Source organism: Plectrocnemia conspersa, unplaced genomic scaffold, assembly GCF_051122295.1.
Source record: "Plectrocnemia conspersa isolate PC_06_02 unplaced genomic scaffold, ASM5112229v1 ptg000007l, whole genome shotgun sequence".
Classification (NCBI taxonomy): Eukaryota; Metazoa; Arthropoda; class Insecta; order Trichoptera; family Polycentropodidae; genus Plectrocnemia; species Plectrocnemia conspersa.
The window spans coordinates 10,250,195-10,266,501 of NW_028277171.1; the positions used below are offsets into that span (position 1 = coordinate 10,250,195).

Consider the following 16,307-nt stretch of genomic DNA (forward strand, 5'->3'; position numbering starts at 1 on the left):
ATCATATATTGAAATTGCAATTTGTCTAATGTAACGTGTTGTGTATATGTGTATTATATATCGTGTACACACCAAAGCGATTTTTAACAAAATTAAATAAAAATCAAATATTTCATCAGCAATACCTAGGTGTATACGTAATATTATACTATTATATAACGCCTTTTGATTGAAAAACGCAGAGTTTTGGTTTCGCTTAATTTTGTTCTTTCTTCTCATTATATCACTTATAATTAAAAGTGAAATTTCAATATTTTTGCTTTACAATTTTACAGTTAACTTATATTATAATTTACCGTAAATATAAAATAAAAATATATATCATCTAAAGTATCGCTGTTTATCTAATGAAATTGGTTTTATTGTATTGTATTATTAACAAATAATAAACTTTCAAACAACTAAAGAGCCATTTTTTTAAACCAGTGAAATAAACAAAAAAAAATGAAAAATAAATACAATTTAGACAAACTAAAGACTAATTTAGATAAAATAAAGACAAACACTTAAGGTCAAAACTGAACCAGTTAAATTTTAAACACACCCGTTTTTTTCTATAGGAAGTATTATATTTATCTCAGATTTTTATTTTGACTATATTTCCAAATTATCAGATTTATTAAATTCACACTTTCAAAATGTTTGTTTCATTAAAATGGGTCACAATTTTTGTTCTAATTTTTAAAACTTGTCCTACTGTGCATGAATAGAACCTCGAATAGCGAGCTTTATACCACACATTACATAATCGATTGCCGCGGGCTTTGTTTATATAATGCGTTTTTTTTAAATATCAATCAAATTGCGATTAAAAATACGATGGGCGAAAAAGTTTTCCAGCTAATATGTATATTGTATTTGCATTTGGACCGGTAAATATGAACGTAATAATTAATGTTTGCCGTTAGGGTTCGGATTTATTTGAGCGCGACTTTCGGTTCGCGTTTAATATTTTAATATTTGTTTAGGGAAAATTCGCTGACAGTTTAATATATGAACGTGTGTTAAAAATACAAGCAGAAGTGGTATTTACAATTAAAACTGAAGTGAAATTAAATAAAAAAATATTTATGGACCATTCAAGACCATAATATTAATTGATGCTAATAAAACACGGATCATATGAAAAGCGGTGACCTGATAATGAAAAAATATATTTTAATTTTAAAATTATTTTGAATTTTGAAACAATTTTCTTTAATTATTTACTGTTTTAAGAAAAACGATTATTAACCCTCAAATCATTTGGTAAATGCCGATTGCCACCAAGAATTATTTTACGGTTTTAACCCTTTGCACTCGTATTTTTTTTTTGGTTGGGGTAGCGCCAGCTCGTATTTAATTTCGAGACTTTTTTTATGTTCAATTTTTGGAAGTAAAAATGAAATAAAACATGTTTTGATTAATTTTTTTACAAATTAAAATTAATACAGCGAAAGATTGATAGTTTGTCAGTATTTTAGTTAAAAAAAAATTAATTAAATATTTAAAATATATTATAATTTAAATACTTTAATCGGAAAATAACCTTTTTTATTGTACTTTTTTAAATAATTTGTAAAACGTTAACCATGAAACTTAGAAAAGAATAATTTATTAAAATGTGTTCACGAAGAATTGTACTTACTATTCACAAAAAATAAATGACATAGTATTAGGTATACATAGTATAGGAAGGTAAATGTAATGATGTTTTTAGATGATTTTTCGTCCATCGCAATCAAATGCGCGGTAAAACAAATAAATGAATTATTTAAAAAAAACAGCTGAGTGCTGTAGCGGCAGGGGTTTATAACAATTAAGAAATTTGTAAATAGCTAGATGTCATATGAATTCTGAATAATTAAAATATTGGACTGTTTGTATTTTTTTTGCACCTATCGTTTATTATCTTGCGCAATGCGCTTATTATCTTGCGCATCGCGCTCGTTCTATAGCGTTTAGCGCTCATAACATCGATCAACAATTTGCGTTCATACAAAAAAATAATGGTTACAATAAAATTTAATCAAGATTAAAATTACAAAGAGCACAAGTTTTTTACTTGTTGTTTTTTTTTCTTAGTAAAACCTTAGTTTTTAGTTTTTTAAATTGTTGTTTTTTCTTGGTAAATAGTTATTATATTCCCATTAACAAGTTTTAGACTTTTTAGAAAATCACATTACAATAAACGTATTATAAAAAATAAAAAAATATACTGTTAGTTAAATAAAACATATATCAACATATAATAACGTTTAAAAACACATTTAATACGAAAAATTGTTATGCACCTTACAATAAATAAAACACAAACAATATGCACATCAGCACATATGTTTTAAGCAAAAGGATACATTTTGACGATATAACCAATGATTTTTAAAAGCAAAATTTAACACTTTTGACGCTAAGTTGCCGATAATGAGATTCCAAAGAAAGTAAAGCGAAGGTCCATATATAAAGGAGAATCTAGATTAGGAAATATGGTTCTAGGACATTAACTGCCTGGAAATATACCCCTTGGACAATAACCCCCCGTCAAAACACCCCTGGACATTGACCCCCCGTGCAAATAACCCCCTGACAATTAACCCACCATGCAAATAATCCCCCTGACAATTAACCCCCGCCACGTATAAAGATAATACAGATATTACTTAACACGACTCGTGACGCTCTATTATATTATAAAACATATACTGACGCCATTACCAAAGTTTAGCTGTATTATACATACATATGTATCTAGCCTAATAATATTTATTATTTTTTTTTAATGCTCTTTGTAACAATTTTGCTCGCACCGGTCACCGATACAAAATATACAATACGTATATTTTCTTCGTAAATGTGTTAGTTTTATTGATATTTTAAAAACTCTGTATTTTGCTGAATGAAATAAATTAGTATTGATACTGATTATTCGTATTAAACATTATTTTATTAAAATAATGACCATTTATTATAAATAATAACAACTTATATAAAATACTTATCTCTATACGTGGCGGGGGTTAATCGTCAGGGGGGTTATTTACACGGGGGGTTAATTTTCAGGGGGCTATTTGTCAGGGGGTTATTTGCACAGGGGATTATTTGTACAGGGGGTTAATGTCCAGGGGAGTTTTGATGGGAGATATATCTATCCAGGGAGTATTTGTCCTGCGTTTACATACACTTAGGATAGGAATATTTAAAATACGAAAAAGAAGGCCAAATTAAATTAGATATTTTTTAATATATTCACTGTCTATGGCAGAGGTCAGAAAATTACGGCCAAATCCAGCCCTCTGCTTATTTTAATCCGGGCTGCAAGTAATTGTTAGATTTGACATATAAAAAAATCAAAGTATGTGCTATAATAGAGCGGCCAACCGTCGAGTTAAGGAGCTAGCTAGGTATCACCTTATAAGGTGCTCCTATTGCTTTGTATTTCACCGTGACGTTATGCACTTTAAATTTGACAGCATCTTCAGTGCCCACGTAACGCCTTTTGCAATACATTTGAATATTTGAGAGAAATGATAAAGCTCATTTTAATTTTGCTTCCTGGCCCGCTGAGCTTAAAATATTTACAATCTGGTCCTTCACAAAAAAAGTTTGCCGACCCCTGGTCTATGGTGTTACACGAGCAAAATAACCTTGTCTATATTCTTCAGTCATATGTTTTACAGAGAGACATTCAAAACGCGTCATGGCGATTTTACAACTTTATATTTAGATTGTCTTGTATAACCGGAATGTCGTAGTCCTTAAGGCGTTGAACTGATATCCTAGAGACTATCGGTTCAGGTCCCGCAGCAAACTAAACATTTTAATATTAAGAATGCGCTATTATTAAAATTAAGCCCTAACTGCTAAGCGACATCTATTGATTGTAAGCTGTAATTATAGTTAACAATATATAATAGATATCACTAATTTACAAACTGTGTTTTAAATATTATCCAATTAAACGTGTAAGTGTTGATTATGTTGTGCATAAACGACTTTTACCAATAGTTTTTCAATGACGCATATTTGAGTCATCCACCTTTAAAGTGTTAAATATGGATAAATTTATATAAGTGTAATACAATCCTAAAACTCACTGAAAAAAATATGTTTTACAAGACTTTTAACCCTTTCACCGCGGATGACTTCTATAGGTGTCATCAAGAAAATCGCCAGTACTCATTAGACATTTAAAGGTGGCGTAAGCATTTGAGCCTAATAAAATGGCTTTTTAGTATAATTTAAGGCTGTAAATCAATTATTTGAACCATAATATTTTTAAAAATATGGCATGAATAGGTGCCCCTAATATTAACAAATTTCGAAATGGCGCTCAAAAATATCAGCTGTGGTGATAATATAAATGCAATTGGGGCCAGGCGCCACCCAATTTTTTCGTACATAAAAACAAATAGGTGGGGCTGGTAAAGTTTTATTATATTTTGTGAAAATGATCAAATTTTATATTTAGACAAATATTCTACAAGTTTTTCGTATGTATTTGCCCATTTGAGGTAGAAATGATAAATATTACATTGTTTTTTTGTGGGGATCTGTTTTGGATTGGCAGGCGTTTTTATACCTAGAGCGAACCCGCGTAGTTTGGCCTCGTGGCTTAATTTTTAATTTTTAAGTTTTGAATTTATTAAAACAGTTCTTAAAAATATAAATAAATTGATCATAAAAAATTATTACATTAAAAGATTATCCTAAAACTTGAAACTTTAAATACTTGTACCAGATTTAAAATTGGTAAAAATAGTCTTAGCATAAACGCATACTATTACTGTCACAGTAATAATATCACGGTTAATATCGAATTCATCGTCACGTCCTTAAAAATTCAATATTATATCGTCATTCGTAATTATATGGATAATTTTTAAAAGAAAATCAATATATGTATTTATAAATAATTAAAACACAGATTACTAATTCTGTTTTACATAATTTAGCTATTTACTAGCTCGAAAATACATTAAATGTGTCGAGACTAATATTATCGTTTGAGTTGAGTACCCAGGTCGATAGTTGTCAATCGCTCATTTTATTAGTGCGAGCGAGTAAGCGAGCTCTGCTAGCATAACGGCATCTCGCTCTTTTTTCCGTCTTAAAAATTTTATTTTTATTTCATAGCAGACACACAATATAAAGTAATAAGTATGCACAATTAGAGCATATGATCCCGTTTCATCCCATATCATAAAAATATAGACGCCCTTAGAAGGAAAAAATCAGTTTTAAAGCAATAATTGACAACCTATATCTGTCATGTCCAGCGCGATGCCGTCCTAACAGCGCGCGCTTTGACCATGTTCCGATGAAAAATTTTACAATAAACTTACACTTGTAAATTTAAGATTATTGAGTTATTTGCATAAGTTAAAAATTCAATATTACTGAAATGTGTTTAACAGAAGTCTTTTTACTATTAATAAATTTAAATTTTCAAAATTTGCTTGAACACAAAGCCAATAAATGCATTCAAAGTTTTGTCGACATATTGTCGACGTTCGAGTACAACGCTTGAAATACGATGTCGACACATAGTCGACTTACGAGCGCAAAGGGTTAAAACATATAAATCTGAAGAAGCTAAGCAAAAGGTAATGACAATTAAGACAGTAAATTGTAGTTTTCTCAATTCAATTTTTACATAAATAAATAATAAAAAAACTCTAAATAACTTTTGAAAAAAAGAATTGTTTGAGTTATAAAAAATCTACTAAAAGTTTAAGATGGCATTGGTTAATTATAATTTGGCTAACAAACAATAAGTAATATTTAAATGATTTTATTGAAATATAAAATATTACATGATCAAATACTGATTTTGTTGTGCTATGTGTTAAATAATATTTTTGGTCTAGACTATTAAACCCAATATTTACTATTCGTTAAAAAAAAAATCAGTAATATTCCTCTTTTAAATACAATAAAAAATATTTAGCGTTTTTATCTTTATTAAAAGATATACTACTTTATATAAACAATATGATTAACAATATGATCTGTTAGAATTTAAAATATATGTATATGATGTTGATTATAGCAATATAAAATTTTAAGACACCTCTAGTCGACGACTCTTTAAAACAATCAAATGCATTTTATTATTAATTTAATAAACTAGTAAAAATTAAAATATACTATAATCCGAAACAATGGTAAACTCAATAACATATTAATTTACATAAAATATTTTTTAACACATGGTTGAAATTCAAATTATATAAATATGACTTAATTTATATAAATTTCATTTCAACTACATAATATTATTGATATAATACTAAAAAATCTATTTTATTGTCTTCTGAATTTATATACTATTAAGATAAAATTTAATTTTACATTATCTTCGTTATTTTAAATAAATAAAAAAAATTGGTTTTTCATACATGGTTTTGAATAGGCCCTTAATATTCTACATGCCTGATATTTTATATCTTTATAAAGCTCCTAATTTACCATAATTCATACTTGAGTCTGAAATGGCATTTTATTACAATTTATAAATATATCTAACTAAAAATATACTATGAAAAAGTACATTAATAATAACTTTTTCCCGCCCTCGCTGGGTGGCACTAATCTCCTCAAGTTCAAAAGCTCGACACAATTATATTTGACTCTGCCATCTGTTACATCCTCCTAAGAGTCATTACATTACGTACTGTCCTGATTTAATATTCCATTTTAAATGCCGAGTTGCACCCGTTATACGACGACGACATCAATCATGCCGTAATCCAGCGTTCCATTTCGATCCTTCCTGTTAATTTCGCATAACGGATTCGTAAGGAGATTTAACGATTTTTAGTATCATTTTATATTATAATATTCTCGTTTCTCATCTGACTTATTGAACATTGCGATAGTAACAGAATACTTGATAAATAGTTTTTTTATAACTATTTATTATACCAGCGACACTGCAGGTTATTTGAAAAATTCACAACTGAATAATTATTATATTATTTTCTTTTAATAATTAAAAGATTACTATACCTTACAAAATGTCAGTAATTAAAGATTTATTCTTTAAGTATAAAAAAATATTTATTTACCACCGTTTTTAGCCCTTCATTTGATAAAAATATTTTTCAATTTTTTTTAGCTTTGGAAATAAAAAACAGAGCTTATTTAGATGAATAATGTGAAACTTTGATACATATTCTGTTGTCTTTCGCAATATTTATGAATTAGTTTAATGAAAAGGTTATTATATGAATATTCCATATTATTAGGACTAATCATAAATTTTCAGTAAATTATCGTATTTGAATATTTACATTTTTATGTGTTAATATTCAATAGTAAAAACATCTTTAATGGATTACGACCTGTAATTGGAACTAACAGAGCGTTAAGAGAAAACGTTAGAGAATTTTCATAAAATTTAAGGAATACGAAAGAGCGTTATATAATTTTTAAAATATTATAAAATATTTTTTTATTCCATATGCAAATTACTCTCGAATAAAACTCTGATTTTATCCTCATTTTTTATTTAAAATAAAATCCTGAAAAAAATATATGTGCGACTAATTGACAAAAGGAACGATTAGCCTATCGAAAGCGCTCCTCATTCATTATCGATTCGGCGGCAATTGTGAAAATCGACGCTTTAATTGAATAAATTCGAGCTTTCCAGTGAGTTTTTTTTTCTCCCGTAGCACTCGAAAAAATTCATATTTCGCCGTGAGGGTCTATAATCGAATGGAAATTCAATTTTTGCGCATTAATTTATGATTGAGCAAAAATCTCAAATCGGCGCCACGTCCGATAATTGTTGGAATGATTCGTAAATTGTCGCCTGGGGAAAATATTTTTTCCTCTTTTCCCCTAGGCCACAACCAATTATACTTTATTTTCGAATTTAATAAATATATGGACTTATTAACGCTTATAAATTTTCTTAATTGAATATATCTGGTTGATGCGAAAATTATAAGATTTTTTGCGAAAATTAGAATTAAGCAATTCTTTTTTATATTTTGTACTATAAATAATATGGATTAGTTAAAATAAAGGCTGAAAGAACAAATACATATTTTTTAAATTATTTATGTTTATTGCTAATTAATTAATGTATGTAAAATTTTTTTAAATTAATAACTTAATAAAGTTACTTATAATTTTATATGTATTGACTTTAATTACAATTTTTGTATAATATATATTTTTTTAGGTTCATAAATTGAGAAACTCTATGGCACAATGTCTTTATATAATATAATCACCAAGACTATGCTTTGCTTGTCTCATTGCCAAATAATGCAAATAAAACAATTTTACCAGAAAAAGTCCAAAAAAGTTTTTTCAATGAACTGTACATAATGGAATATAAATATTATTTATTTTTATTTCCCAAAAAAATCCTACAAATTATGCTAATATATAATTCAACCGAGTCGCGTCGACGTGTATGCTTGGATTTTCTTTAAGTTACCGGTAGGGAATATTTACAATCTGAAGATTCTTAGATGAACTTCGTTACTTTGTGCCTATTAATTACCAGCGTTTTTAAATTATCAAATTAAGGACAGCATATTGCACATATTCATATAAATGATTATTTTTTAGTGTGTCGCCAATGTTATATACATAAGTTTTATAACAGTCAAAAAATACACCGGCAAGGAGATCAAAAAACGAATAGTGTCAGCTGACTGAAGTTGGTCTAATAATCGAATTAAATTAAAAAAACTATCTAGTCGTATAAAAATATTTAATATTATAGTGAAATATTTTGTGGTTTATTGGTAATGGGATTTAATTTTATTTTTGGCTTGAGAGTCTTAGATTAGATCCGTTTGTCTTTACAAACACAAATAAAAAAAAATAAAACAAAAATAACTTGGTCCTACATAAGTAGGACAAAGTTATTTTTGTCTATAAGTTGATATTGATGTCTGCGTTTGAAGAATCTAATCATTAGCTTAGGAGAAAGCGGGTTGAACGCCAGGGTTCGCGTAAAGAGGGAAACGGCTGTATTCAAGAACTTTTACCAGAGCTCTGCAACTTGGGCTTACTGAGTACCAAGAAAGGCTACCAATTATAGACGAAAATTATCAAAAGATCATTTTCGTCTACATTTGGTAGCATTTCTTGGTACTCAGTGAACCCAAATTAGAGAGCTCTGGTAAAAATTCTTGATGATGTTGTCTTGATGGTGGTGCCTCGAGCGGAAGTTATATATGCACAACTAATAAAATAAATATATGCCTACTACTATAATTGATAGTTATAATATAAAATCATAAACATATTAACAATAACTACAATTTATAAGAATTTAGAATGAGATTAAATCTTGCTAAATTAAATTTTTGTACGTATAATTAATAAATATATCTTTACATGGTAAAACATTAAGAAAGAAATATAGTTTTTAAACCTTATAAAAATGTATCATATACAAATAAATATATATATATATAATATATAATATTAGTTTACACATACATACAATAAAGTCTTTATCCACTGTGCGCCGTATCAAATTCGATTCTAAAGAATTTGCTTTTTCTTCCTCCGTACATCATTATATGTAGATTTTTATATTTGAACGCTTTTTTTTGCACCCCTATGTCTGAAGTAAGTCTGAAAAAGGGGAATTAAGCTCAAACGCAAACACCGCCCGAATGTATTAAAACATAAAGTCAGAACTCTAATATTATTTTCGCATTTCGCCAAACGCTAACTTTTTTGTGATTTGGCGTAAAGATTTTTTGGCCCAATGGCTTATTTGACTACGTCTGTTTGTTTAACGATTCCCGTCGGTGGCGTAACATTTTTCGTTCATGTATCGCTGCGGAGTCCAATTAGTATGGGCGGCCATACTAATTGGGCTAACCGAGCGGGAGAACGCTAAAGGGATGACGGGAGGCGGAGGATCCAGTCCAGGGAGGGCTTTTGTCGAGATAGGGGGTCAGCACTATGAGTCGTGGCTTATCTGATATGCATATTTTAATAAATATGCATTTCGCAAAAGAAGACGGCTGGACAATTAGGACAATTTAACATTGGTTGACCTCATTTTCATTCAATTTTCATTATATTTGGTTTGTTATTTATATAAGGGTTATTGAAAAAGTTTTTTATTTTTTTAACATTCGGTTTTATACAGATTTAATGCAACTGTGGCATACAAAAATATTCGTGACGTTAACGGTAGAAAAACATACAATATTCGGCTAACGAAATAGTGCTTTACAAAATTATGATCTATAGACGCATAAACCATGAAACTGATGATGACGAATTAAAGCTGATTCAAGTCAAAACACCAGATAAACTGCGTTGGAGTTAGTAGTGGGACATTTTTCTCACACGGGGATGATTTAAAGTTACATTTATCATTCATTGTCGACTGTGTTTCAACACGTTTATTTGGGTGCAAAACAAAATATAAGCCTGTTTTGAACCGTTTGTTTACAGGAGATGACAAATCGTAGTCTACATCAAAGTGACACAATAAACAAATAGGGCCAGACCCGGATAAGCTTCCCTAACCACTTCCAAGAATCTTCTAAAAAAGGTTATACTTTGTATTTGGTGGGAGATAGAGGGTTATGATACACAATAGCAAAATTATAGCTTAATGTTATTGAACAATTGCCAAACTTATACATCACTCTTCAATATAACAGAAAATAAGTTTCATCATGACAACGCACGACCAAAAATTGAAGGAATGTAATTGGGATGTTAATAAGCATCTACTATGTAATCCAGATCCTGCTCCATTCAACTGCTCCATTCAACCATTGTAGTAAAAATAAGTTTTGTGTTAATTTAAATTTTATTCGTTAACGCAACGAATGTTTATTTTATTCGTTAACGTTACGAATGTAAAAATTAATTTAATAAATTTTTCAAAATATTCCTTATTCGAATTATTATCAGTTATTAATTAATTACAGTATTAATAAATATATTTACGTATTGACTAATTTGTAACATCAGTTATTCGACTATTAAAAGTAAATATTAAAGCAACTAGAAAACTTATCATTGTAAAAATTAGATATATTTAAAAAAATATTAAATTTATAAGGCTATTATTTATTTATAAACTTTTAAATTCATTATAGGGAATATATTTGCCTTAATAATTGTATCACTGCTATATCCTTTAATACAATAATAAAAATATCTATATTGAAACTTATATTTTTTTTTATCTAATATGAACATTAACTATAATTTATTTATTATATGAACTAATATCAACAATGTAAGCTTTAATTGCCCATCTATTTAACCTTATGATGTAAAATAAAAAGGTAGATTTAATTCAACATTAAAATAATTTTTTAAAATTAAAAAATTTTGGATTATTTTTACTTTTTAAAATTATCTAAATATTGTGTTATGGTTCAAATCATTTTCAAATATTAAATCTGGCAATATTATATGTACGTTCTCTTTTAATAACAGTATAATCTTGTCACCATAATTAAATAAACGTTTCGTAAAAAAATATTGTCATCAACAGTATTTATATGTACATTGTTAATAACATGTTTTGCTCTGATGTCTGCTTTTAAATTAAACTAAGATAAATTTAAACGATTTTTAAAGTCCTTAATATTTAAATCCCAGCATTTTAATATTTTTTGTGCATTTAACAATAGAAATATATAACTAAGTACCGCTTTTAACTGGTAAACTTGAATTTGCCATAAAATCTTAAATTTTGCGAGATTTTTTAAATATTTCGATTTTAAAAATATCGATAAGAAAACGAGTAAAACTTTTTAGCGATAGTTTATGCTTTTGAGTAAAAAAAGAAAACTGACACGTTTAAACACACACTAGCAGCATAACATTTCTGCAGTTTGTTAAAATAAAAGTATTTTGTTAATCAATTTAAACTCGTAAATGCTTTGATATATTAGTTTATAATAATTTTAGGTAATTAACATGGATATGAGAAAACGTAGAAGTTCAAATTATTCACTCTAAGAGTAATCTACGATACCTTAAGAAGCGATGTGTAAAGTGTCCTTCTGACATATCTTGAATAATTTTCCAACAGCCTTATAATAAGAGCCTACTCATTAACTCAAACACAAAGTGAAAGCTATAATTATGCAACTACGAAATCTTTTGATATTACTTCAACGAAGCAATATTGATAATTACACGTTTATATAGTTAACAAATTTAATATGGTTTTTACTGTTTAATTATATACGCAGATATGTTGTTTATTTATAAGTTAGGCTTATAAAGTGTGTAAGGAATTAAATTCATTAAAAAATAATAAAAGTGAGGAATCTATGGGCCAAAAATTATAAAAAAAAATTTTTAATATTTTTTATAAATCAGTAAAAATTTAATGAGCAGTAACTGTTAAATTTATAATTAAAAATTAGATTTTGAGCTTGCACCTATAATATGTTTTTTTTGTATTAAAATCAATAAAAATACTATGAGAATTATTTTTTAATAATAAGTTTTTAAGATAAAAGATTCTTAACAAATTATATTTTTGTAATGAGCTAGCAAAGGCTTACCCATGGCGGACCAAGTGTTCAATATCTGCTTCCGACAACACTTTATCAATAACTTCCATCTTATTTACCTTACTTGGACACACGAGAGTTCATCCAAAAATCAAGTGGAGTAACGAAAACTATCATGACGTGAAAGACTGAGAGAACTTTCGCTTCCCTCTTCGCGTTAACCTTAAGATTAACGTGAAGGGGGAATTATCGGTTAACAAACATAGATTTGAATATAATTTTTTATATTATATATAAATTAAGTAAGTCAATCCTATTTTTAGGCAAATATTTTAGCACTTTTTTATAATTTTAAAAAGTGGCATGAAGATAGGAATTAAAGTAAGATAGAATACAGAGGATATGTGCTATACACATGATATAAATGGCATTTGTATACCATAACTCTTGCTATATTAAGACCTAAAACTTTTTGACATTAGAGTTATTTTGTATATATATCGGCGTTCAAATATGACTTAAGTAGGTTTTGTTATTTTTTTCCATAAAAAAATGCACACAGTTAATTATGAGTCCGCACGTCCCTCACACTTTCTATAAAATTGGCTTTGTATAGAGAAACGCAGTGATATATACGAGATGGGCGTGCGGGGGAGCGCCTTAACGACTCTAGTGTTTCCCATTGTCTCTAACGACCTATCGTTAGGTGGTCTTCTGCGGCAACAATGTCTCTCTCAGTATTTACACAAAACCCATCAATAATCGACGACCCAACATCCGTTTATGGTTTACCTGTACGCTTATAAATTATTCTCTGTAATGCAACCGATCCCGTCAAAGGGATTTTTAAGAACTGATTCGCTATTATATTCGCGTTTGGAAAATCTCGCGTTTCGAGTGGAAGAAAAAACTGAATTTGAATAAATAAATAAAAAGGGGTGGATTTTTACGGGGACTATAAAGAAGGCGCTAAGGGAAAAGGGGAGGACCAGCGCGTATCCTTAGCACCCATTTCTATTATAATCAACCCTTAAACGGCGCCCGAAGCAAATCGAGAATTTTCGGGTATCTACTAATTTTATTGCTTTATATAAATACAGGGTGAGACATTCGATAAGGCGTTGAAACATTTTAAATATAATCTTTACAATATCCGTGTGAATGTTTTACTTTAATTTGTATATTATAATTAATGTACAATATGTATATATGTAATATTTATTATAATATAATTAACATATTCAACTAAATGCAACAAATAACATATATTTATTTCTTCATAATTATTTTTGTAATTCTTTATATATACATTAAACTATGTCTATGTTTATTTTTAAATATAATAGTGAAAATATTAAAAAGTATTAAAATAATTAAACTAATCCAATCCTTGATCGTAAGCGATTGATTTAATCAGCGCGTAATTAAATAAGCTTAGTTTACGATGTATTTTGAATTTACAATGTTTAAAATTATTCGTGTACGTTCAAGTGAAATATAATATCATCTTATCTTCTCTACCATGGCTATGGTCCACATGAGAAAAGGTAAATTTCTAGTTTGAATTCACTCAAGCAACGCCGGATGTTTATATGTTCGATATACCAAATCTAAAATATTGTCCATAATATATTACATAAATGTAAGTTTACACATCAGCGAGCAAACGGTAAACTAGATCCAAATTAAAGAGCTTACATCTAAAAACTAATCGACGACCAAAAGGAATTTTTCAAGTGGCGACCCTTTCGTCCTTTTAAAATTAGTGCAGTCATTCTATTTTAATTTAAGGTTTTCGTAGTAGCTATTTAAGTGACAAGAAAGTATCGGCGAATTTAAGCTTTCTATTTATGTAGAGTATAAAAATAAAAATCAATTAAAATTATAAATACATAAGCTCAGCTTATGAAAAAATCATTACACCTGAGTGAACTAGGGGCAAAAAATGGGATCGAAATAAATCTTATATGGAACCATAAATTCACATGTTAAAAGTCGTAAAAGTAATTTGGGCTTAACTGTATTTTTAAATATTTAAAAAATAATTACAAATAAACATATGTATTTACACATGTTACGAAAAGAAGACGCATAGAATCATATAAAGTGACGCAAATAGTTTTTCAAATAAAAATATGCAGTATTTTCAATACTAATAAATAATGTTTTTTGAATTAAAAAAAATATGTATCTACAAAAAACGGTCAAAAATATTAGGTAAAAAATATTAATGCAATACAATAAATAATAATTATAATTTTTTTTGGTCGTTGCGTCGGTTAGTTTTTAGATGTAAGCTCTAAAATACATATCGTTTATTTTAAATTAAAGTTTTAAAGTCAGTCGTGCTTTGGCCATTGAAACCAGAGTACATTTTTGTAAAATCTGTGTTGGTGCACATCTACTCTAAATTATAATATTTAAATAAACTAGGCCCGAAAATTTACAATGAAAGAATTTTTACCAAGTAAACAAATTAGATGTAATATATATAATGATTACAATGTATTTGTAAAAATGTTAAAGATGGTTAAAAAAAATCAAATGGGAAATTACGATGTCAAGAATAATCCTGGATGTGGGATACCAGCAAAGATATACGATGATGTCCTAGCTGCAGAAATAGGAACAAATTATACACTTTATCAGTATGCTGAGAAATAAACTAGTGTAATAATATAAATACATATGGTATTTTACATATGTTTTTTATTACGTTAAAATTTTTTAAAAATTAAAATATTTTGATTTCTTAAGAAATAGAAAACACAAAGAAAAGTACATCTTATGAATTCATCAATACGTATGGTTTTAATTTGATTATTTTACATTTTACCGATGGCATTCAGATTTTATAAAAAATTGTAAGCAGATACTTGTCAATGTATATTTATGGATTAACTCTTTCAAAGTATTTAAATTGTTTTTAATACTTACAAATAAAATACATAAAAAACATAAAGTCTTACATTATTACAATTCATTATTATCCATGCCAAATTTCTTATAATAACACACTACGTTCTTTTAAACTCAATTTTATATATATTTTGGTTTCTGATTTATTATTCTTTGCTAACTTTGTCTCAAAATAATTACAAAAAACATTTTTGGCTACGGATAAGAAGCACATCTATAAAAAAAGTCCAAAATAAATCTATAAATGTCAAAGTTGAAGTTGAAGTCGTCTACTTCATGTAAAAGTAATTAGATTAAATATATATGAAACAATTGTATTTTAGACTTGACTATGGATAGTTTTGTAAGAAAATATAAGTCGTCTTTGGCATTTTAATAAATTAAACTCAATTAATATACGTTTGATATATTATAATTAAAACGTAAACGATAACTATATCATGACTTCGTTAATTAGTTTGAGTTAACGAAACAAGAATGAAGACCCTGTTTGAGTTAAGTGGCGAGAAACTTGAGAGTAATGGTAAGCTGCGCTAATTTTTAATTAAACACAAGCTTTCGAATAGTTGCGCTCTGAAAATTGTTTAATGTTATTCAAAGAACAAATACATATTTAATATTTAAAATTAATATATTCCTAAAACAACATATACAAGTTGCTTGAAATATTCATATCAAATGTGAGATTGTTATTTTTTTGTCATATATATCTGACTTTGAATTTTCTATTGACAGATTCTCGAAACGATTGGGATCGAGGTATAGCCCACGGGATAACTAATTCCCAGTCAAGAGACAGACTTTCCAACGGAAAAGCGTTTCTGGATACGGTGTATTTCCGTCGAAATGGCGATTTCTCGTGAGGGAAATTTTCCCAATGTTACATTCGTGGACTTGAAAATTTATTCGTTCGACGTACTGATATCGAGTGCC

At 28.0% G+C, this 16,307-nt stretch overlaps 1 protein-coding gene across 1 annotated transcript in view; it reads right to left on the bottom strand.

The window, feature by feature from the left end:
- The window catches only part of LOC148233898 (cell adhesion molecule Dscam1-like), a 182,333-nt gene that overhangs the window by 132,070 nt on the left and 33,956 nt on the right, over nucleotides 1–16,307 (bottom strand). The window lies entirely within an intron of this gene.